The following is a 26,370-nucleotide window of genomic DNA, read 5'->3' as shown; positions in this document are numbered from 1 at the left end:
TATGATTTAAAAATAATGTAAGATAGAAAAAGAAATAAAACCAAGACGTACATTTATATACTGCTAGATGCATTTTATGCATATCATAATTATATATATATATGTGCACAAGACAAATATGGTCAAATCTATGATTTTAAAAATAATGTAAGGTAGAAAAAGAAATAAAACCAATCTTGAAAACTATCTTGAATATTTGCATAATATTACAATATAAATAATCCACTTGCAATTATTCAATTAAGAGGTAAAACTGTTGTCCTCAGTAATTAATTAAGCTGTGCTGCAGAGGAGTTTATCACAGCATTTAAAATAAACTCAGCTGTGTGAATAAAATGGAAACTATGTGAATAAAGTGGAATAAGGTGGAATCTATGTGGTTTTTTTGGTTTTGTTTTTTTTTTTTTTTGCAGTTAGGTTTTTGAGGTGTTAGGACAGGTTCTAATTGAAACACTGAACTTCATGTGCTTTTTGCCAAGAGCCTATGAATATAATTTCTGCTGATTTAAGAATCTGATGTCAGGGCAGTAAGTATGCAATTAGCTTTAGTTTAAGTGATAGCAACATGCTGTAAATAAGAATCTTAATTGTGTTTGCAAGATTAAAATTCAGTTTCATTGTTTTTTTTCCCCTGCTTCTTTGGTGGCTTTGTGGTATATTCGCATTGCTACCTCTAAATGAATGTCAACTTGTTTTACCTCGACTGCAGCCAATCGATACTTCATTAGGCTGAATTGTCTTGTGCCCATGCAACCTTGAAGCTGTGGCTTAATTACCACCCGTATTATGCAGTGGCTCAGAGTGCTGTGCTCAGCTGTGTCAGTTTTGAACAAAAGCCATGCTGTTGCCTGTATTTAGGAAATATGGACTTTTGAACTAAAGAACTATAATATTTTCTAAGTTAACAATTCATGATGATAACCTTTTTTAAAGCGTGTATGTCAGTTTTCAGTAAGTTTACATTTGAATAGGTTTCTGCATATTGCAAAACTTCAAAAGACGAGTACCTTTGCTTTTCATGTTCAACCCATCTTTGATTTAAGATAATTTTAAATTAATGCCAAAGTAACATTCATCTGAAAGAGAAGACAGGAGAAAGTGCAGTCAAATGGCAATCATGACAAATGACATCTCTTGTCTGAGAGTCATTTTTCCTCACTAGACTGATTTGTCATTCCCACTTTTGACATTTTTCATCCTGCTATGAAATCACATTGACAGAATAAGATATTTCTACACTTAACAGTGGGACATAGAAGATGGTTCTCTGCCTTCATTTATTTTTTGTATTGCATTTAAGCGTTTGTAAAATTTGTAAGCAACAAAAGTCCGATGACAAATTTAATTTGCTTTATAAAATATAAAGTTCACACTGCCCTATAATCCTGAAGTAAATGTTGCTGTTTCATTTGTGTCAGATCATTATACAATGTAAAGGAAAACAAATCTCCATGAAGATTTTCCACTTGGGAGTATTGCCTTGTTATGAGCGAGGATTATGAAATCCAGTAACAATGAGGACAAACTACCTAACTTTAATGAATTGTGCCATTGCCTTGGACATGTCAAAGACCTGTGGCTAGCATTTGCAATTTCTTACTCCAGCACTAAAAACATAAGACTTGTCTGCTCCTGTTCATGCAAATAGGTATAATTAGCTTTTTAGCTTTTTTCTCCAGGTCATACAAACTACACAGAGGCATCAGCATTTTCTCTTGAGTTACAACAAAGGATAAACTAGAGTACAGTCCTAAAAGGCAATCCTCAGAGATCATATAAATGGAACTAAATATGTACTGACTTGTACACTCAGCACAGAGAGTAATTCTTATTTTTGTTGTTTATATTTTTTTGTTTGGCTGGTTATTTTTATCAAATGCCTCACGATTACTCTTGTGTAGACCAAAATGTTTATATCTGTGCCTAGTACCTTACTGATGGTGAGGCATGCTGACCACAAAATAGGAGGCTTGTTGTCTTATATATGCCATGTTTGAGTGCTCAGAGCATGATAGTCCCCTTTAAAGCTCTTTTATAAAATCCAATGAAAGAAACTAAAAAACTCTTTCTGAGAAAATAATTTTTATTGGTCTGATTTTGTGTTCAATTAACTAGATCTCTGGCTAGATATCACTGTTAGCAGTGTCTTTCAGTGCTCACATCAGACAATCAACTACTAGTAACCTCAAACCATGTTTCTAATTATCAGCATGTTCAGAATTTTCACACCCTTCATAACATGTAAATGTTACTCATTATACATGCCTTTTGTGTACAGATCAGGCCTATAAAACATGCCAGAATTTGTACCAACAGTGTGAGCTTGCGACTTCATGCCAGTATTAGTGTATATTCTGTTGTATATTTCCATGTACTATGTTTTTTATTATAGCAAAGTACAAACAAACAACATTCACTTAATTAATTAACAAATCTTGTGTAATGCATCAGATTCTTTTAATTATTATTTTTGTGCTTGAATGAAGAGAGGTGGCCACACTTGGGATTCATATTTCATAGACTTCAGTGGCTCTGTTCTTATTCTTTACCCACATTAATCTTAATAGATTTCAGGCAAGGTTCAAATCATCATTTTGTGATAATAAAGATGAAAAGTCAGCAGAATCAGTGCCTTTCTACCTATTATGTATAAATGAACAAAACCCATAGCCCTATGTATTAAGCACCTATCTGTGAAAGTTTTCGTTTTATCAGAGAAAAAATTTGAACTATTTGCATATAAAGGGAGTTTTTGATTAACTGAAAGGGGACACTTCATTTCTGCCACTAGACCATTCTTAAAGTCGCAAAATGTTTGCCTGCCTTCTGTTGAAAGAAGTTATTCAAATTCACAGTTCTACTTGAGAATGTGGGCATAACCAATAAGCAGGACCATAATGGCTTAACTCCAGCCAGCAACTATGCACAACAGAGCCACTCATTCACTCCCTCAAGAGGATCAGGGAGAAAATCAGAAGAGTAAAAGTGATAACTCATGGGATAACATAAAGACACTTTAATGAGTAAAGCAAAAGCCCCCAAGACAAGCAAAAAGCCCTGAGGAATTCATTCGCTGTTTCCCATGGGTAGGTAGCTACCCAGCCATCTCTAGGAAGGCAGGGCTCCAACAAGTCTAGCAGTAACTTGGAAAGTCATACACCATCACTTTGAATGTCCTTCTTTCCTCCTTCTTCCCTCAACTTTCTACGCTGAGCATGACACCATGTGGTGTGGAATATCCCTCTGTTCACTTGGTGTCAACTGGCCTGGCTGTGTCCTCTCCCAACTCCCTGTGTACCTGTGTGCTGGTGGGCTGGGGTGAGAAGCACAAAAGGCTTTGATGCTGTGTAAGCATTGCTCAGCTGTAGTGAAACCATCCCTGAATGAACATTGCTCATGCACAACCCAAAATAAAGCCCCATACAAAGTATCATAATTAACATGAATTCTATCCCAGCCAAAACCAGGTAGAAGAAAGTTGCCATTCATTGTTCTAGTCTAAATAAAAAAGTACATTTGGGAAATTTCCCTTTGTGATCAGTACTTCATAAAGTTGTACCTCTAAATTCTTCTGCCACTTCTTGTGTTCTAATGAATGTATGTCGGATGGAAAGACATTGTAATGAGCGTGGTTTATTCCCTCAAATCTAAAGCAGGTGTATTTGTATTTCTGTAATGAATTACATATGTTCATAGGAATCTTTCAAGCAACTTTCTAATACCGAAATGTTTATTATTTACTCACAAGATTTCAGGAAATGAGTGTTCAACATAACCACACTCCTGTATAACGTTACACAGCCACAAGCAATCAGGAACACAACATGAATTTCACTCTTCAGTCATGTTTTGTGATGATCTCTTTACTCTTACATAGTTTCCTCTGGTGACAGAATAACTTGAACTGGTAAAATGCTAGCTATATTGATAGCAACTGTCATTCATTATTATACTAAAAGGGACAAAACTTATACCGTGAATATGAAATAATGTATGAATTTATAATATGAAAAAATGTCCTGCAGTGGAATTATAAGTACAACTCAGCCTTAATTCAAGTTCAGTCTAGTAGGAGCTATGGATGTTTTTCTTTTTTTAATGGTTCATTGGAGTAATTGGAGACATCAAAATACCTGCTACTGTTCATTAGATCATTAAACCACATAGGAACAATATAACATTGAAGACAAAAAATGGGGGTTTAGGGACATGTTTTACCAATACTGTAAAAGCAGATTTTTTTTCTAATTGAGTTGCATTATATCTTCAAAATCAGTTTCTGAAAAGCTAATGTTGTAGTGACCAATGTTTACCTGGAAAAAAGAACATTTTACAAGGATAAAATAATGAAAGGCTCTGAAGTTATGCATTTTCCTTGACAGAGGACAGAGATTACTATTGGACTTTGATTACTAAAGCATGGGCAGTAAATGTTGTCTCTGTTGATTTTGTGTTATTCATATGTGAATATGGACTGCAATGATAATTAGAGCAGAAAAGGAGAAACTAAATTGGAGACAACTGATCATTAAGATTGAATGATATGGGACAAAATTCACTTACTGCCTGTTTGCTCAATGGGTGAAAGAAGACAGCAAAAATCTTTTCAAAAATCTAAAAACTTACCAGTAACTTTCATAGTTTCCCCTCATTTCTTTCCTTGTCAAGAGAAGAGTTATGACCCATTTTTGCTTTTACTGATCATCTTCATCATCACAGAGAGTGAATTCCATGAACTACAGTTCAACAGGAATGTGCATCACTCTCAAGAACATCAGACGTGGCCTCATGTGATCCCTGGAATGTAAAAGTAGGGCAGCAGGGAGTAGGCAAGATGTTTCCTTATGTATACAATCATGATAAGAGAGATATAAAATACATTATCTCAGGGAAAAGTCTGCAATGTAAAATTATTAGGGTAGAAAAAATAATCTTAATATGTTGTTAGAGTAGGAGAAAATGTTTTTAATTTTTCTTCATTTCTGAAAAAAAAAATAACAGGGAAAGGATGTCATAATACTTTAAAAAAGACTTGAAGGTGTGTTTATAAACTATAATCTAGAGTAAATGCATAAGAAGGAGCAAATATCTGTATAGTGAAGTAAAGCAACCAAGAGTTAGAAATATGTGAAGTTTATTTGAAAATATTACTGTAGCAAAACTGAAGTTGTAATTTAACCTTGGCTGTTGATCTCAAATACAGTCTGGGTGAAAACAGAAAGGTCATCATATATCTTATATCAGACAAGATAATTTTAATGGTTCTTTCTGAGTTTAAGGTATATTAATATACTAACACAACTCTCCAAATTAATTTCTGTAAAAACACATGCAAGTCCTCGTTGGCAATGATACACTGAATTCACACCCAAGTACAATGAAATATGTTCCTGAAGGTATCCTTTTAAATTCCTCACACTAAAAAGCCAAAGAAAACTAAAAAAAACCAGTTATCTACTCTCAAGTTGATTTCCAGATATAAATCTAGACAAATAAATTTTCAGTATAAATTATTTTCATTTTGTAGCTTACTGCAAACTACTGAAATCAACAGTAGGCAGGTGTAAGCAGGTGAGGCAATACAATAGGATTATTTCATCACTCCTCTTAGGAAGCTTTTTATTATTCAAAAGAAGAATGTTCAAAAAGTCATTAAAATATTATAATTATTTGGTATAGTTAAGAAACTTTGGTAAACAGAAAAGCTTCATTCAGAATGTAGGCTAGCTATAGTACATCTTCAGTTAAAATACTGACTAGATATGAACAAAATGTCAGCATATAATTTTTGAGTGAATCAAAGTAAATTTTTACCTTTGAAAGCAAAAGTGAGTTTAAGACATATAAAATTAATTTTAAAACATTTAAATAAAATATTTTCAACCATATTTTAAATTATAACAATTTTGATAAATTCTTTCTATACTAATTGTAGTTTAAAGAGGCAGTTTATTCAATAATATTAAAACAGATTTTATTTGTTTTCTTTAAGAGAAAGTAGCAATTGACTAGAAATTTTATTATATTTAATAATTTATAGCACTGCAGTTAGGGAGAGGCACACAAGACTGTATATAATAAAAGTTCTCATTTTTTCATACCATTTAAGGCCAGAAGGTTCAATAGATCATCTAATCTGACCTCTTGTATATCACCTGAGATAAATCCCAACTCAGTCATATACCAACTGTGCACAAAACTACTTTCATTTTTGGGCAGCTTACCTGAGTGGTACTCATCTAATGACACAATTCTTTCCAAATAGTTCAGTAAGTTTCTTTGTTTATTTCTAGAACTGCTGGTTCTGTGTAGGCTGGAGGTTGTCTCACTGAGAAGGTGGCTATTTCTGCACACAATGTTACATTTTAAGAACACTGGGTTAGGGTGTTTGCAGTACTGGGTCAGAATATAAAACCAAAGTGGATTCTCATTCTAAGTAAGCACTATTCAAACCTGTTTTGATAATATATAGTACTTTATTTTTCTTGACGTGTAGAGACCATGAAATCATAGTGCCTGTTCCCATGATACATTATGTCAGCAAGGGTATGTACTTCAGCACATTTGCAACCTCTGGATTGACTGTAGACCTTCCTTCCTTTTGGGGTTTTCTCAGTACACTGAGTCTGTAGCTGGACCTTAGATCTTTATCAAATTTCATCCATTGCCAAGAAAGTCCTCCAGACCAATTTTGCACCCTCCAGTTGTTTGGTGTCTTGGCCTTCAGATGGTGTTAAACTCCTAAAAAGCTACAAAACAGGAATATATTTGAAATGGAATTACATGTGTGTTTAGATGAGGAGTAAGGTAGCATTTGATACTTAGAAAGATACTAAATTATGAAGTTAAGAAACCTAGGGAAAACAATTTATCAGAATAGTTTTATGTGCTGCAAACCCTTTTTTGATGTACCTTAACAAAACTACATTTCTCCTGTTTCGTCTGGGTTTATCATAGATTATAATGTATTTGCTGCTTGTGCATTTACTGGTATAAACAATCATTATTATGTATTGATATCTTTTCACACTCTCTCCTAAGATTATGGTGGAGAAATTACAGTAATATGAACAAGGCTCTAATTCAAAATAGCCCATCTTCATCTTTTGAAAGATTTTTCTTTTTGAGCATCTGGTCGTTAAATAATTTTTGTAGTGGGAGCACCTATGTGCTATGGAACTTGCTGGGCCTGATTACGTTAAGTTTATAATCTATCATTTTTATGTTCCCTACTCTTCCATGGCTTATTTTGATTTCTCCCATATAACAAAACTCTAGAAACAGTTTTAATGAGTTGCAAATAGACTTGTCTCTTAAGGTCTTTCCTATGAAGTTACCTGTGAACTCTTGCATTGAATTGATGCACAGGACTGTACAGAGACAGTAGTGTACAGACCAATTGGCTTCCTTAATAGTTTATTTCATGCCTAATATTTTTTTCCTTGTTTTTCAGCTAGACCTGAGTGACTGTAAATCTTGTAGACCATAATCTACAACTAGAGGGTAAGACTGTTAAGCAGTACTCAACACACTAATTTTAGGCTAATCATGTGTTAAGGAAGGAATGTGTAAATATCATGATGACAAAAAATGAGTACTAGATATAGCAATTCCGTTTGTCACATGATATTAGAGTCAAGAAAGTAAAGAAACCATCATTTAGTGGTCTAAGACTAGATTCTACTTTTGGTTTTAGCAGCTGGATTCAAGGGCCTATTTAGTCAAGAGTGTTATTAAACACTCTGAGCACCTTAGTGCATTGAAAACCATAGGGAATGCAACACCATATAAGATGTGATATTTTTGCAGTCAGTCAATTTTTCTGTAAAAAATATGGAAATAAAGAAACAGTGTAGCATATCATGCAGCACAATGTGAAACTGATTCTGAATTTGTGTGTTGGACTAGAAGAACTGCTTTAAAGAAATAAAGAAAATCTGTAGAACATCACAAATCTTATGCTGATTCTCATTCACTAATGGTAAGGAGCAATTTCAATCTTAACTTGTGCATGCGGACATGTTTAAATAAACATGTTGACAATATTTACTGTGGACTTTCAAATTGGATGTCTTCATAATGCAATTAAGTCATCTAAAGTGTTATACAATGCTGATGGAGAGAGCCATCTCCAGAATATCAGTACAAGATTCTATTATTCTACTCTTTCGGTCACTTTCTGAATGAGTATTGCTTTTCCATTAACTGTACAGATGCTGGAATTAGGTGAAATGACTACACCTGGAAAAGCTAACGTTTTTATTGCTCTTATTATAATTTCATCAGGGATGTAAATGATCAGTAATGGTCATATAGCTTCTCAGATAGGAGAACACAGTGATGGTCAAAACATGCTGATCTTTGAAATAATTATATGCTATTCACAAGTAAGAAGGTATGAATTATTTATTTAGGTTAGATGAGCTTGGCTTATTTGTGAAGTTTATTTTTTTAATAGATTACCAACAAATTAAATTATATATAATGTTTTATATAGAATATTAAGATTATTTAAAACTAAGAAATGCTACTGATAACTGCAAAGAACTCCAAATAAACTTATTCTAATGTTATTTCTTTCAGTTGTAGAAAATCTACAGTCTAACGAAATTTTCAAGCAATAATTCAAGGTATAAAGTATTTTGCTCTAATGACATTCTTATTAGTTTAGTGTCAGCTTGAGCACTGACAATCAATTTAGAATCCTGTGCAACAGCATCAACATCTAAAAAACCTAATACACATAAAAATTAATTTCTTGGTCTAGATTTCTAGTGTAATGTACAATGTACGGTATATAACTTCCGCATTTCTTGTATCTGAGGTTCTTACAAAATTTGAAGGGAAGTAGACATCCTTTAGCATTCAAGTCTCCTTGCCTGGGTAACTGAACTGAAATGCTTCCTTAAAACTTACTTAAACTTATGAGAAAAGGTGCCTTCTTTCCATTTCGTTTGGAGACTTAATTCCCATAAGTTTGAGTGCACCCCAAGAGAAAAAGAAACTGAAGCCTTTATGATGACAAATACAAAGTGTGTGCTGACCCACACTTTAGATTAAGTGGTCAAAATTCTGTACTGCTTTAAAAACTGTTTGTGCAAGTATCTCAGTCGTTTTCAGCTGGGTGCTGCACAGAAGTGTATGGATCTGTAAGTGCCTCAGTAGTAATTTCCAACTCTCATTCTGCCATAAGTGATGACTTGATGCTTTTAACTCAGAATCCCAGGCTTTGTGCCTGTAGGTGTCCTAAACAGGCTTGCCTGCCTTGCTTGGAAATACTGCTATCAACAGTCTTGAGCCCATTTGCAAGTCATTGCATAATGCAGTGACAGAGACAGTGTTTTCCTTCTGTGAGTTGCACCTTATAAAATACAACAAATAATGTATTTTCTCACAAAAGTTATTTCCATTAGCTGAAGTGTTCGAGGTTTGTAATCTAACCTTTATGGTTACAGCTCACTTGAGAATCACATAGGAAAATGTGAATAAATTGAGTACCCAGGTAAAGTTTGTGCAATAACTTGACACTACAAAACGTACCTACGGGTACACTTGCTGTATACACAATAGTTCTAGTGTTGACTTTTAACAGTCCTACTTGATGACAGCTGTCTGTTTAAGAATTTGGCATTGTATAATTTGGGATTGAAGATGATAGAGCCATGTGTGAGAGATGTTGCTTGTGTGTGTGTGTTTAAGTGGAGAACTGTGCCTCTGTAAGCTTCAAAAGGTCAGAACTTGATTTAATAAACTTTTCTTCCCAGAAAACAAGCTTTCTTTTTTGAATCTGTAACATTGTTAGAAAACTGCATGTCTGGAGACATTGCTAATAGGCTTGTGAGACCTTTTGCTCTATCCAATGCTGTCTTGAATAGTCATACTGGATCTGGTCGGAATAAGCCAAAATCCTTAAAATGTTATTTCCTGATTTGTATGCTTTAGATCACTTCTGCCTTCTGCAGTACCCTTTATGAAGGTGCAAAGCTGGGATTTCCATATCCTCCAAGTACCTCTATGCTTCACTCTAGCATATCACTTCATCATTGGACTAGCAGCACCCTTGTTGGTTGTCACTAATAATACCTTACTACCCCCCTTCTTTTTCTTGCTCACTGCCCATCAGTACTGTTTTTTTACTGATATAAAGGTCTTTAACCCCTCTGTATAATTTCTGATTTTGCCACGTAGCTGCTTTTCAGTCTGCGGTTGCTACATGACAGCATAAAACATCCTACTCATAGTGCTCCTTATGTTTTCTTAGGTCATGATGACTCTGAGACAAGGTGATTTTTATCCAGTGGAAAAGATTCTCCTCAAGACCAATAGGACTTAAAGAATTTTCTGATATGAAGCTTGCCTTTGATAATCTCTTATAAGATACCTATTTTCTTGCTCATTACAATCTGGCCACTCTTAGCTCCTATAGCTTTCACAGGTACTTGAGATGAGAAATGATTGCTGGAGTGGTAACCACAGGCAGCAAAGAGCTCTGTGTGCATCATTCATGGATTTACATACCATGATTCTTAATTTTGCCAATTTAATGTCTAATTCACAGGTATGTGCAATGGATAACTCACATCCTGCCTGCTCTAGAATGCTTCAGAATATGATCATGAGTGCTCAGATCAGTTACATTGTCTAAATAAATAACAGCAATATATTCAGGATTCCTAGATTTTTTTTTTCAATGAGCTCAAAAAGAATCTTCTCCTGCTGAAGCAAGGTATGCAGATGGATATTGCCCATATATGTGGTGAGACAATTAACTTTTCTATTTTTATAACTTGCATTTAGATCTAGCAAACTAGTACTCAAAATTTTGTAGACACTTCTGCTGCTTTATCTGTAAGATGTGTAATATGCAAATGCTGTGCCTTTTTGCAACCTCTATAGCCTTTCCTCAAAGGTGAGGCTTTTTTTGTAAAAAAAGCCCTATTTAAAACCAAGTCTAGGAAGCTATTCCAGGATATCTTGACAATGCTTAATGATGGGTTTGGATTCTGGGAGAGAAAGATTTATTGATATAGCCCTTTACCAAAGTATTAACCATATATAAATAAAAGCATTGCAATCACCACACTGATGTGCAATGTTGCCTTGCATGCTTTTCTCTTGCTTGCTCTCATGTTGCTCCAGACTGGTGACCAAGACAATGGCCATCTGAACGACCATAGAAGCTTCAGAGGAGTGGACTAGAAAATTGGGCAAGAGGAGGAGAGAAAGCTAGATTTAATCTGTTTCTACTATGTGGTTAGGTCCCAGTGGACGTGTCCTTATGTTTCACATTCTGCTTGCTCAAAGTCTTCCCTCAAACAGATAGGGATAAATGAGATGATTTTTTTTGACATGTATTACTAGGGGATAAAATACATCTATTCCTTATTAGGTTAGCCTGGGGTGCAGTAAAACCTAGTCTGGACCTCAGATTCCTGTTTAAGAATGTTCATTGATTTCCAGATGACAGGGCATTTTGAAGAAGTGCCAACAAAATCCATCTCAGCTTGACCCATCTTGAACTGGTGCTTTTAAGTACTCATGAAGATTCTACACCCTTGATATGGAGCAGGGAGAAGGAACTGGAGTTAATGAATGGTACCACATATCAAACCCTCCATAGTCTCAGTGTTCAATAGCACTTCTAAAATATATGTATGATTATGAACAGAAGAGGAATTCTAAAAAGATTGGAGGACACTCTTGCACATGGTGAAATAGGCAGATACTTTCCTGGTAGAAGACCTGGTACGATGGAAAGGTCCAGGGCATCTTCTTGAGTGCCACATTTAAGATTAAGTGTGTGTAGAAAACAGGCATGCTCAGATGTGAGCTGGGAGATGACCAGTTACAACTGACAGTGATACAAATTTCACAAATGTTAAGAACCTTGGACTGTAATATTTTTTCTTCTTTTTTCATAGTATATAACAGTAAACTAGATCTGGAACTTGATAGCAATCTTGCAATGAGATATTTCTGATGATTGCCTCCAAAATTTTATTTGGTTATTACGTTGATTCAGGTATGTGTTCAAGTGCCAGCAAACTCTGTCTACTGAGGCAGAGAATAATTCATTAAGCTATATAAAATATCACAGTAAAACTTGAGTAAAATGTAGCCACTTTGGTGTTCTGACAGCTACCATACCAATTTTAATACAGTCCTGACGCTATATTGAAACCCCTGTGAGCACCATTGAATTCAGTTATCACTTTTGCATCATGTTAACATGAAGAATTTAAGTCAGAAAAGAGAAATAACTATTTTTAGAGCTTATAAGATATCTTTACTTGGATAGATTTTCCTTGGGTAAATACCTTGACTGAATTTCAAAGTTGGTTTCAAACTGAGCTATATTAGAGTTTAAAAATATACCTCATATGTTAAGAACTGTTAACACGCATAAGATATTTCCTGATTCTCTATAATAATAGAACTAAACCATTGAATAATCGTTTAATAACTTAGATATTGTTAAGGAAATCCTATTTCATTAAGAGTCGCTCTTATACTATGTATCACTTTGCTGAATGAAAGAAAAAAACGGGATAGTCATTCTTACAAATGGACCATCTTACAAGAGAATGCGAAGAGTGATGTTCTTTCTGAGAGAAAAGAAGATGGAACTTAATCTTTTTCTCAGTAAAATACTAGTAAAGATAATGAAAATAAAACTAAAAATAGAATTCTTCACAGGCCAAATTATTTAAATTATAAATATCTATGAGGAAATCTGTAGCATAAAATGACAAGAACAAAAGTATGTTGTTCAAATGATATGTTGGGAAGATTTCACACCACCAAGTAAGAATGAAAGAGGATGGGAGAAAGATTAAAATAATCTAGATATGTTTTGCTAGCATACAAAAATTCAGATATAAAACATGAAGGTAGAACTTTCATATTCTAAATATATTTGATCTTGGGTTTGGACATGTGAAAAGATGACAGACTGAGTGTTGGCTAGTATGTAATCAGCACATATAATTTCTTTCAGAATGTAAATATTAGGAGACTGGAGGAAAGGCAATAGTGTGGGACAGAATTATGCAAAGTTTGGAATTGTTTGGCAACAGCTTGTGCAAATCAAGACATTTTTGAAAATAAGTACAAGTTTGTGTCTCTTTCCTATGTGAAATCCTAAGCACTTCCATGAGACACTTAGATATGCCTTTTCTTTGTCTGAAAAGCCTTCGTAAACTTGCCAAGTAGTTCCATCAGGTCTTTTGAAGAGATCTATATTGAACTGGCATGAGTAATCACTCAAGTCATCAAATCACTTGACTTGTATCATGGACCTGTGGGGCCAGAGACTAAAACACATGAAAACTATCTAGAGGGGAACTTGATCTGCAAAAGAGTTGGAGTAAAACAGCTGTATGGATCCTGTTTAAAATGTGTTGTAATCCAGCTCTGGTGATTCATGCTAATGATTTATCTGTCATTACGGCTATGTGGTCATACTCAGGATTGAAGACTAAGAATTGGAAAAGTTGGTAGTGGAGTTATGCAGTGAACAACAAGCACAGAAATATATCGTATAAATATTTATATGGAAGAGCAGTACTTAAAAAAATCAGGAGTCTTCATAAGATACAATATATATTTATGTGTCTATGTAACAATTGGAGGTAGGACTAGATCACCCTTTAAGTTGCTGTCATGGTCTGAAACGGAAGAAGAATTCTCTTGGAAGGAAGAAGTCAATCCAGTCAGGGGTCAGGGGTGGATATTGACACTTGGAGTAACCAATTGAGGGTGGACACGCCTCTGAGAACACAGAGGGGTTAAAAGCAGAATTCCCAGGAGAGCTCTCTCTCTGGTTCCGGTCATCGGAGGGTGCAGACCTCCCCTGCCCAGCCACGAGCTGGGTGGGGGAGGGAAGCCATGTGGCCTGGGGAGGCAGGCCAGGGGGTGAAGGGTCTGGAACTGAGCTGGGCCAGCTCCTGTGGACGGAAGGGTGGAGAACGTCTGAGATGTCTTTGTTCCCCCCTCAACCTAGAGGGAAAGAGATAGAGAGCCTGCAGACACCTGGAAGTTTGCCGGCAGAGGAGAAGGAGGAGGGGGGAAGATGCCCAGCATGGGAATTGGAGTCCTGGGCCAAGAGATTTCAGCCGTCCAGGGAGTCCGGGAATTTTAACCCTTTTCTGTGAAATGAAGGCTTTGTGAAATATTACTCCTCCTCAATTTGAAGGAAAAAGAAACAGCCTGGGACCTCAGATGTTAGGGAAAGAAGGTTGGGGGGAGATAATGGAGTGGCTTTTGGCTGGAATCTTTTTGTTAGCCATAGACTGAACCAATTTCTCCTCCAAGAGAGACTGCATTTTAGGGGGATGCATGATGATCCAAGACCTGCTTCAGCAACTACCAGTACAGGAATGAACAGAGAAAATTTGATAAGAGTGTGATGATGCTCACTGTCTTCAGGAAGATTAAGATCTCTGTTTGCACCCTCGGCCCCAGGGGAGGAAGAAAATGGAGGGGACTGTGGTCCCAAAAATGAGACTGTTGTTACTGTTGGTCCTTAGAAAAGCATCCTTAAAGGAGCCCTTTGAGCAGTCTGTCCATGCATGGTGGTGAGAGCACTGTGACGTGGAGAGGAGAGTGTCACACTGGCAGATTCTCTCTGGGTGGTGCTATGTGTGACATGGAAACACAAGAGGTGGCAGCTGTGTTTCCTGGGGGTCTGTGGTGCAAGAGAGACTCCTCTCTCCCTTTATGAACTGAGTATTGATTATATTGAAGGGTAAATACTTGATTAAGGGTCCAAGTCATGTTTCACTCTGGTTTGTTGGAGTTGGGTGGTGGGAGGAGGAATGTTTTGAAAGGTTTTAATTTTGAATTTTATGTGGTTTTCTTTCTTTTTTCTTTTATAGTAGTATAGTAGTAGTAGCTTAATAAAGTTTTTTTCCTTTGTTATTAAGTTTGGGCCTGCTCTGCTCTGTTTCCTGATTGCATTTCACAGCATTCAATTGAGAGGTTGCATTTTCATGGGGGCGCTGGCATTGCGCCAGTATCAAACCATGACAGTTGCCTTCCAACACAAACTCTTCTATGATTCTATGATTTTTTTATATTAGGGTTTTTGATTATTAACTCCATGTGCTGAAAGAAAATATATCTTCCAAGAAGGCATTCAATGAAATAGGTTAAAAACAGGATTTAAAAGAGGATCAGAATTCTTTTAGTAAAGGTGGTGATATAGGTCAGTATTTAAATTACCTGGACAGTGAGGTCAAATGGTATTTGGGAGAGTAGAAACTTTTAGATCTTGTTTAAAGGCCTTGAGGATCAACTAGTCTTCAGATATACTATGTGGTCACGTGGTCACACAACCAGCATAATTTACTCCTGCTACAATGCTTATTACATTTTGCTAAGAAAAAACACAGTCAATAAAAAGACAGAGCTATAAAGTTCACAGTACTTTTTGCATAAAATATGCAAATATATAGGTCTACCAATTTAATATATCCAAGGAATACTGGTGTTTATTACTTGAGTTCATTTAAAATTTTTGACTAAAAAGATGTGCAAATAAAAAGGCCTGCTAAGTACTGGAAAATTTGGCTGAACTTACATGATGGAAGCAATTAAAAGATAAACTTTATTAGGGGAAGATGAAATACAACAACATTTTCTTCATACGATTGGGGGGAAAATATTATTCTAGTGAGAATTATTATTTATTCTCACCATCGCAAACACAAATAATATAGTGACAGAGAAAATGTAGTCTAAGAAATTTTCTCATCTAGTGCTAACTCTGCATCTTGGCTGCTCCTCCTAGAATCCCTCTGTAGTCAATGGAGAAAAATAGAATTTTTAGGGGGTAATTTGTCTAACGTAATATATAAATTGCTGTAGGGATGCTATGATAACAACCTGAAAGTGTGTATCTCCACTTAAGGAAAAAGCCAGACATAGATGATTCTATTCCTCTTCAGTCTCATAGCTATTCCATGATCATAGCTTCAGCTCCTGAATGTTTAATGGCATTTTTGCAGTATAAATATGTATCCTAAGAAGGCAGAATCAGGTGCTTTCTGAGAATGGTGAGATTTTTTTCTTCTAATTTTGTCTCACATATTGTGTAGTAATTTTCTAGTAGAAGTATCTAATTTTGGCTACAGAACAATTTTAACACCATTCTTTGAAGCCAGGAATGGAAATTAGTGTAGTAGTATGCTTAGTGTACTCACACTGTACTTTATTTAGAAGCTACCTGGAAGTCCTGAAGAACCTTGGTTCTAAATACAAAATATAAAGGGATGAATTCAACAAAAACAAACAAACAAACAAACAAACAAAACTTAATATAAGTTTCAGCTTTCTTGTGTATTGAAGTCTTTATAAATTTAGTGAAACTTCATAAACTTTGAAACAGAGACTATCAGTATCAATTTTGGATGGTCTTCAGCAGAAGTAATTAATATAAATAAAGAATATACATATGTGTGTGGAAAGAAAGAGAGAGAGAAACTCAGGAGACTGAGAAGAGTGAAACTAGTCTGGTAAAGAAATAAAATATTTTGGTTATTTAAATAAATCAAACCATCTGTACCCTGGGGGAAGGAGATGAGATAAGACGTAGAAGGACACTGTAAAGTTGAATACAGGCTTATTGAGACAACCCAAGTAGAACCCTGATTTTTGACTAATTTGAAGTCTAAAACTTGAACTGGATCTTGAAACAATGGTATTGGGGCTTAATATGAATATTAACTAATAGTATGAGATACGTCAAAAGCAAGAGAAAAGGAGATTGAATTCTACCTGAAAAAATACCAGGTATTCCAAGATGGAGAGATATTTGGGGGCAGGCACTGGGGGGTGTTTTCCTATGCCTAGTCACTCTCTAATATGTTGCCAGATATGACATTGAAAACACAAATAAAAATTATTTAAGCTGTAAATTCTTTGGGACAAAGGTTGGTTCTTCTTTTCTGTTTATACCATGCCTTGACTAATAGATGTTTATTTTTGTACATAAATAAGAGCAGAATTTTCTTACAGAGTAATATATAAATATATATATATTTAAAAAAATAAAAAAGACAAAAAGCCTCACCTATAAATTGGACAATTCCAATAAAATTCCAGTTTTTACTACCACCTTACCAACTCATAGTTCCTGAAGGATATAGCATACTCCCTTATTTCACTCCACAGTTTCTGCACAACACAACAAGGCATTTGTGATAAGATACATATCTCAAATGTTTGGAGTTTGGGAATAGATTCAAACTATTCAGATTGTGTTGGTCTGTAAAATTGGTTGGAAATCTCATGTGGGAACATTGTTCTCATGAGATTTCTGGTACTCTCTTCTGTGAATCAGATCATAAATACTGCAAGAACTTTTTTTGCTTCAGACATTTTTGCAGTTCTTTTCTCACAAGATAATTAGAAATATGGAACTGCAGATAAATGAATAATAATGAAAATAAAAGTCAACAAAATATTGGAGAAAGTTTATAAAAATCAGTTTTAAATTTTGGTAAAGAATTAAAGACTTTCTTTTTTTCCATTGCTGCTTGGTCAGTGAAAACAGTGCACGTTCATTTTTATTCACACTTTACATGTGTTACAGTACATCACTAATACTCCATCTATATGTATATGTTATCAGTTTATTAAGGTTTTAATTATATAACTTTTCATGTTGGGCTTGTGATCTTCTCTTTGTGTCTTTCAGAGCAGTTGTATTCAATAGCTTTTGATCTTCTGAGAGCTTAAGGACTGAGTTGCCACTGATGCTGTTTGCCAGCAGCAAAGGGAACTTGGATATGGCCTGACCATGGAGACTGATAGGCCATAAGATATTAAGCTCCCGCCAATTTCTATTTTCTCTTTCAAAGATTGCTAACCTCATCTCCCCAGGGACTGCAACTGCTGCCAGCCTTTAAACCAGCAGGAGTAATATCTGTCTCTAATTCATAATTACTAGGTCTCTGCCACAATGTGCATTGTTGGTGCTTGCCTTTATTTAATTAGTGAGTATGTGCATTTGTACTGGTGAGAAGTACAACTGGGTGGAAACATAACCTCATTACTTTAAAGTTATTTTTTCTGTTTCTCTTTTTCCTGCATCTTCCTGTTATATCCATAATATACAGCAGATCATTATCAGTAGCATTAATAAGATTCAGTGCTGTGCATATTTTTCAACAAAATTTGTATTGCAAAAGAAACAAGGATAGCACCTTGTAGAATTGAAAAAGACAGCCTGTCCCTGGAATTTTACCTCTTCCCTGTGCCTACTCCCTATTATTAATGTATATTATTACTTCAAGTATGTCAGAAAAAGAGACAAACAGTCAGAGGCAGAAATTTCTCCCTAATTCACTCTGCCTAGCCAGCAAAATGTAACACAAAATTATTCAGGGGAAAAATACAATTTTCTGTCATATCTGCCATACACTGATAACAAAGCTACAGGCTAATATGTTTTGATATTTTTGTCACTCGTTTATCATGTGACCTTTCATGCTATCATTAATACAGCTGAGGGACAGAGCAGATACACTGAAATAAGGGTGTGGAGAAGTCAGATTGCTTCTCTAACAACTAACGGTCAGTCACAGCAATTTATGCTTTTCTTCAGTATCGCATTGACTGAAGAAGAGAAATTGTTATTAAAATTTGATATTATTGTCTAGGCTCTGCCATATAGAATTTGTAACTTTTAGCTATAATGGGAATACTGGGAGGGGGGAGGCTTAATAAATTTCCCTTTGAATTATGATATTAATACAATACAACATGCTTGCTCAGATATTCAAAGGATATACAAGTGGAAAAATCATATTCAGGACACTTCAACACTGCATATAAGTCAGAGGCCAGAATTGTTATATCTAAGAAAAATATTTTAATAACATGGATGCAATCACTTTTATTGGCTCAATTAAAACAGTTGCCTTTTTTCATTTCTGCTTATTTGCTTGTTTGTTTTCAAAATTCCAGTTACTAATCGTGTTGCATAGTATTCAGCAATATTTTCAGGACATCCAAGAAAGTGCAATGTGTCTTTTTTTTATGTCTGCGTGTCTCTTATGATAAATGATACCTGGGTTAAATTTGCATTCGGCTTTACACCATTTCTGACAATAGTCTAGCTTTTTATGTTGCCTGTGGAGTCTGCTTTGTTAAAATTCCAATATAAAACTAATTTATATTTGACATTAATGAGTTAAGAAATGTTTTATACAGTACATCAGAGCTGAGAGAGAACTTTACAGCATTCTAGTAAAGCAAATTACTGCTGAGTAGAACCATTATGTAAAAAACGAAAAATCTTTCACTAATCTAAGCTGCTTCTCCTTTCAAAACACTGTGATTTTTAATGTTTATATTAAGAAAGAACTGAAAATTTAAGGTACCTTTTTTGCTCTTTCACTTTCTATAGGGAAATTGCAGCTTGACAGATTGGAAGTATTCTCTTTTATCAGTGTGTGTGTCTGTGCCAGGTCAGAGTAAATCTTTATATTCATTTGTAAAACAATATTGAAATACTTTAAATAATAATACTTTAAATAATACTATTTAAAACATTAAATAATATTTTTTGAGAATTATTTCTTTGAGTAATATTTTTAAGTGCACTAGAAAATGACCTTTACATGTGAAAAAAATAAGTAAGGATGAGCTTTAAATAGAAGGATTTTTAAATAGGTCCCAGAGAGAGCCTTGTAGGCTTGAAATGGATCTTTCTGCATTAGATCTGATTGCAAAGTAAAAGTTTAAATTTGTTATTACAAATTTAAAGATCTGATTTCTAGAAAATATATGCAAATTAATAATTAAATTTGCCAAAGTATAAGTTAACTTAAATTTGACTACTTCTGTCAATAAATTTACATGTTTGCAGAATGAACCCTAAATATATTCATGAAAGCAGAGGTTGCATTAGCACTACTTAGAAATATGATTTGATGATTTCATTGCTTAGTATTTTGTAAAAAACCCATACGATTATTTTTAAACACTTGGTCCATTTGTAGTCAAATGGACTGCATACACTATGCATGTAAATTTCTTTTTATAGATATATGTATATATGTATATAAAGTGAATTTTATATAATTTCTTAGCATCTAATTCATATGTATAGATAGTAGTGTCAGATAAATAAAAAGCCTATTCAAGTCCTGAAAACTCTAGGATGTTGTATAGAATATTTTTATAGGACATAATGGATTTTTACCTTTTAATGTCTCTGTGACAATGTTCTTAAGAGTGTTCTCACTGTATTATTACCACTTCTAATTTTTTGTAATTATTAATAGTGCTTCCTGAAGAAATTAATAAGAGAGAATAGGTGCAGAAATAATGCTGGTGATATAAAGATTTAAAAATTATGTAAACCCATCATAAAATAATATTAATGTGGTCAAAAGACACCTGTATATATGCTAGTCAAGTGCAGAAAAATTATGCTAAAATACTTACCCATTAAATTAAAAGCATCTTTCATACTATTCATATAGAAAAAAAAAAGTAATTATTTTGTCTCAAATGATAGCCATAGAAGAGGAATATCACAAAGTGCATTCTTTCATTACTGCACAGTTTATGGCAGTCTAAGCAAGCCATTGGCTAAGTGGACTTCCCTTTTACCTCCCTGCCACTAACAACAGTCCTGACCTGAACATGCAGCCTCTTTCAGGATGAGAAGAAAATGTGTCCATGCATGCTTAGACTATACCACCCTTGAACAGATTATATATCAAGCTGAATTGAATTGTACCAAGTCTTTTCTTTCTTCTTTTTTTTTTTTTTTTTTTTTTTTTAGTAGGAGAAAGTAGCTGTAGTGGAGGCTTCAGGGAGGTGTGTTTGTGACTGCTATCAACAAAGGATTCAGCTGGACTGAGAGCCTCCAACCTGTTTAATGTGATGCTGAAGGGAAAATTTGGAACCTTAATCATGGAATGAGGCAGCCTCCACATTACATATTTTATAATTTACATTTTGCTCGGTTGGCACTGTAATATCAAAATAATAAAGGAAAGAAAAATGTAGAAAGGGAAGAAAATGCTATTTTATTAAACGGTTCCTATTGAAGTGTATTTTAAAAAATGGATTTTTTCCCCCTGAAAACTGGAATCAATTACAAAAAATATTATTGATTGCTGAAGCACTTCTTAATAGCACAAATGGCAAAATTTTGTTCATTTTTCCAACTTTGTTCAAAGTGTATGTGCATGTTTTAAAGTGGAATCACTTATTGCTTTAATATTTGTAGTAAATTGATTGCAAAACTATGAAAGAAGAATCTTTCATTCCTTGCTTTTCTACCATGATGTTCAACAAAAACATACAAATGAACAAAAAAGGAAGGGGGATTTTAAGGCTGACATTCGTGTTTGCATGTAAATAAAGCACAAGCCACAAACAAAGCCAGCAATCTCACATACTTGCCTTCAGTGGTAAAGGATGGAAAGGCTGCCTGCTACCAATCAGCAAGTGGTTGCTATGGTTACAAGGTCAGGAAATATGCCTTTTCCCCAGTTGTCCAAGGCTTGCACATGTCACTTCTGAAACTATGAATTTTATATACAGGTCAGGAGATGCATACCAAAGAAATAAACAGTGAACTGGACCATAATGACAGCTAACGTTCAAACGTCCTTGAATTTTTTAAATTTCTATCCAAACACATTTTGTCATTTTGAATGGGTTGGGTTTTTTTTTTTTTGTATAAAATTGGAGCAATTCTTTCCTGTAATGAAATTTTGCAAAGTAGGTACAAACTATGCCTCATTATTATAAGCTGCATCAATAACTTTCCTCAGAAAGATGCTTATGTTCTTTCCCTTTATTTTTTTAAACTCTTTAAATTACAGCTTTGGAATATTATAAGAATATAATTTGATGCAACTTAAGAACTCAGAATAATAACTACTTTCTAAAAAACACATTTAATAATGCTGTATTTATCTGTAGACAAGATGGTGGTTAAGCTGTTAATGAAATGCAGATGGTCCTGTTTTAAAGTACAAATGCTTCTTTACTCAATATGCTAAGCTTTAGGGGAGTTTTAATATAATCTCAAAAGGTTGAGAATGATATAGTATTTGTAAAATGAGTGAATTGTGAAAGAAACCTTGACTGTTTATGTGTCGTTGAAGAATTTACTAGGAAAATTAGTCAAAGGCCTCTCGGGGGACTTAGCATTTTGCTACAGATAAGGTAGGTCAAGTAAATTTAGTGATGGTTATTAAAGGGTCTGTATTATTTTTGCTTTGTATTCCATAGTGGTACATAGTAATCCTTTCTGTATTTCAAACCTTTTTAAAATCTAGTTTTTATTGTATTAATATTTAAGAACTGTGATAATTGTTTTTGAACTTTCAACTAGGAACTGTTTAATGGACTTAAGAAAAGTGAACAAAAAATTTGAAGTGTTATTTATACAATTGCAATTCGAATATTAAATTATGTTGCTTCTCCCCAAATGTATATTATATAAATGTTATAGCCATGTAATTACAGCTTGCTTTGTATATAGTTGTTTCTTTTCTAACTGGGGAATGTACAGTAGAGGTACAGCATAGAAATGTGCAGCATTTTAATAACACAGTATGTAGCACACAGAGTTCCGAGCACTTGAAAAACTCTTTTATTCTTTTCTCTATATGCTGTATGCTAAGGACATTAAAAGTTGAATTAATTGTTCTTTTTCCTAAATACTTCTTCCCACTTTAGTTTTCAAAAAGTTCTTATAATACAGTATGTCTGTTGTTTTTATCATGCTGCTTGCTGTGGATCTCAAATTTCATTCATTGATGTGGAAAGCTTGAAACAGACCAAAATAGACAAGCAACACAAAGAGAATATGATGTTTCCATTTCCTTTTGGATTATAGTTTTTGTTAAACTCAATATTTTTATTCTTTTTATTTTGCTTGTGGGTGGGTTGGGGATTTTTATTTGGTTTTTTGCTTCTTACAGATTTTTGGGGTTTTTTTTTTGCTTAGGAAAGCTTAGTCTTTATCTTGAGAGCAGTCCTTCCCTTTTCATTCTTTTTTTACCCCTATTTTTTCCTCCTTCTCTTTTTTAGCAGAAAGCAGCATTCAAATGAGAAACTAAGTACATTTCTTTTCAACAGGCAATTTACCCCATGATGAGATATGCTTTCACTTATTTTTCTTTGACATTCTAGCATCTAGCAGCACAGCAGGTATCCAAAGGTTAGGTTTCAAATAAAGGATAACTACATTCTTACATTAATAGATGCCATTGTATGAATATGTCATATTATGCCAGCATTTAGTGCCTCTAATTGTTTTTCTAAAATTATATGTGATAACAAAGATATAGACAGAGTAAGAAAGATTCAAAAATATATTCCTTTATCATTATTGTTCTATTCTATTTTTGCAGGTTAGCCTTTTCTGCAGCATTAAATTTTTCATAGATGTGATACCATTTGAAATTAGGAAATTATTTGAGAAATTCTGTTAACACATAGAGAGCCTGCAAAAGCATATTTTAATTATGGGCTTGATACTTGAACTAAAAATAATATATTCTGATGTTCTACCTGTAAGATTGAAAACTATTCTAGCAGTCCGCAATATAATACTGTCCCGGGGAAACTGTAAATATAGGTTTTATAGATGTGACTGAGGAATACGAATCTGTGTTACTAAGAACAAGCTGTATTTCGTACACTTTTAAAGAGTAAAACTAACAACATTTTTCCATTTGTACATAGTTTTACCATGAGACCATATTGCAGTGTCTTACGCACTTTTTTCCCCTCCTGTGACCTTTTTGTATGGCCAAATGAGTCTAGGTTATGTGTCTTGTGGCCTGTGAGCAACCTTGCCCATTAGCCAGTCCCCAAACCTTTGATGTGAACCATCAGCCCTACGATTTCTGTGGTTCATTCATTTTTGTGGTTCTCTAACGATCTCTGCCCTAGCTCTGAATCCTGCCTTTATTGTAGACAGAGCTGACAACAGGCAGCCTTGTCTTTCATTTCCTTGATGTACTTTGTACTGCAGTATGGCTTTTGTTAGTATTGATGCAAACATTACCATAAACCACCACCTAGGGACTAGAAACAATTGACTAACTGTTTTCAAATCCAATACACTTAAGTTGATCAGACACAAAGTTTAAGTACAGTTAGCTATAACAGCACCAAAGCTGTGTGGTCTCAGCCTCTATAGACTGAAAAATAAAGGTCAGTGGAATGAGGATGGTTGTGTCAAGACAAACTGCAATGAAATTTATTCAGGTGGTGAATATTGGACCAAAAATTCATTCCTTCACTTATTTAACAGGAAAAATATCAGTTTTACTATCATAACTATTTGAAATTATATACCTTTTTATCTCATTTAAAACATAATTTGAAGAAATAAAAAATACATGGGATTATGAGGAGAGAGCAACCATTTTAGGAGAAAGTTCAGACTGTGATCAGATGAGCATTTCAAATTGGCTAATTTTTAAAAATTTTTCAGTTACATTCTAAACAGCAGGCTAACAATCTCTGAACTCATTATAACTGAGTATTTCTCATATGGAAAAAATTCAAACTTAGCAATACTGTAGATGCAAAACTGTTCCTGACCCCTTTTGTATAAGGAGCAGTGGCAGGGTCATTTGCTTTTTGAGCTTCGTTAGATCCTGAATTCAAGCCTTTGTAAAAAGGGCTATTCAGATTCAGTTTCCGTATGATTCTTCAAAGATGTCAGTTGCTCTTTGAAGTTTCTTCCTAAATTAAGCAGTTGAGAACTTAAGAAAGTGAAACAAAAAGACTGAGAAAATGAAGTGGATTCAAGGAGCCATGAATATTTCAACTGTCATAAAAAGCTTCATATTGAGCATACAGTAATATGATTATTAACCTTGTGATTTATTTAAAGTATAAATATGTTAAGCTATAGTATTTAAATGGTGAATGCAAACACATGCAAGAGCAAGAGTCGAAAGAATTTGGGCTTTTGGAGGAAAGAAGGAAGCAAGAAAATAAGAAAACAAATACTGATGCTCTGATTTTTTTTCAAAGTTCTGATGCAGCCATTACTTGGAACTGATTCATTAGTGGCTATTCTTAATTAGTATACATTACCCCAAAAAAAGTTATGTGATACATTTATGAAAATCTGATATCAGTATTAATGTGATTATGTCAGAGAGAGCCTCTTTTAATATTAAAATTTGCAAGTTCAATTTCTCTACATTTGTTATCTTATCTAAACGGCAGTAATGCTTTTTTGCATTAATGTTAATCTAGAAATGAACTTTCGGCATTGACTCAAAATTGCTGATATTTATATGCTTAGATTATGTTTTTAATTGTCATGTTCCTTTTACTGTCAGTAAGTTCTCTGCAGCAGACACTGTTTCTCTTTTTTCTATAAAACCCCCAAAACACCTTGGATAACTTTACTAGCAATAATAAAACTTTTTTGTTTGGTTGGGGTTTTTTTATTATTTTTTAATATTTTTGGCTGTATTATTTATGTGAGATAATGTACAGTATGATTTTTTTAAATCTGGACAGTAATGTGGTGGACTACTTACACCTGAAGGTCTCCAAGGAGGAAGAGAACAGCTTTCTTTTCCAAGTTCTTCAGAAATTTTTAGTTTCTCAGAACAATAAATTTTCAGTCAAAACAGGCATTACTCTACCTTATTTTGCTTCCTATTGAAAGTCAAAGAAGATTTGAATAGATTGTCTGGCTATATTTCTGTTTCCCTTTCACTATTAAAGATATCTTCAGTATCTCACAACCATGTTGTCACTATGTACACTCAATCCTACTCCTTCCACTTGTGAATCTGACGTATTGTCAAGTCTTGTCTTCTTGATTTGGTGGTCTACCCACCACACCCATCTGAAGCTACAGAACAAATTTTGGGTTTGGTGTATTTTGGGGGTTTCCCCTCCCCCTTCATTGGAGGACATTGTTTTTAAAGTAGAAAGAAATTAAATGTTTGAAAACAAGTAATATTCATTCCAGTTGTGATGTATTACCAGTGTCAAGAACTGACTAAATCTGAAAGGGTCAGCTTTTAGAGGAAAACATGTTTAATAATCTCAACATTTTGATAGCTGAACTTTTAGCCCATAAAGAGAAAGAAGGACTGTAAGTCTTTGCAGACTAAGAAACATCTCATCTCTGCTTCCAGAAAAAAAAACAACCCCTCAAGATGATTCAGAGGTGGGCTGAGACCTGAAGATTACACCGAATACAGCCAGCTCTGATTTATTGTTTATATCAGATGATGCCATTTAACCCCATGCTGGACACAATACAGCGCTTGATATTTTGGGTTGAGAGGGAGAAAGAGAATTGTACTGCCCAGCCTTTCACTGTTTAGTGCCTCCATGTTTAATAAATTAACA

The sequence above is a fragment of the Lonchura striata genome, chromosome 1 (assembly GCF_046129695.1).
Source record: "Lonchura striata isolate bLonStr1 chromosome 1, bLonStr1.mat, whole genome shotgun sequence".
Classification (NCBI taxonomy): domain Eukaryota; kingdom Metazoa; phylum Chordata; class Aves; order Passeriformes; family Estrildidae; genus Lonchura; species Lonchura striata.
This window is presented reverse-complemented; position numbering follows the sequence as displayed.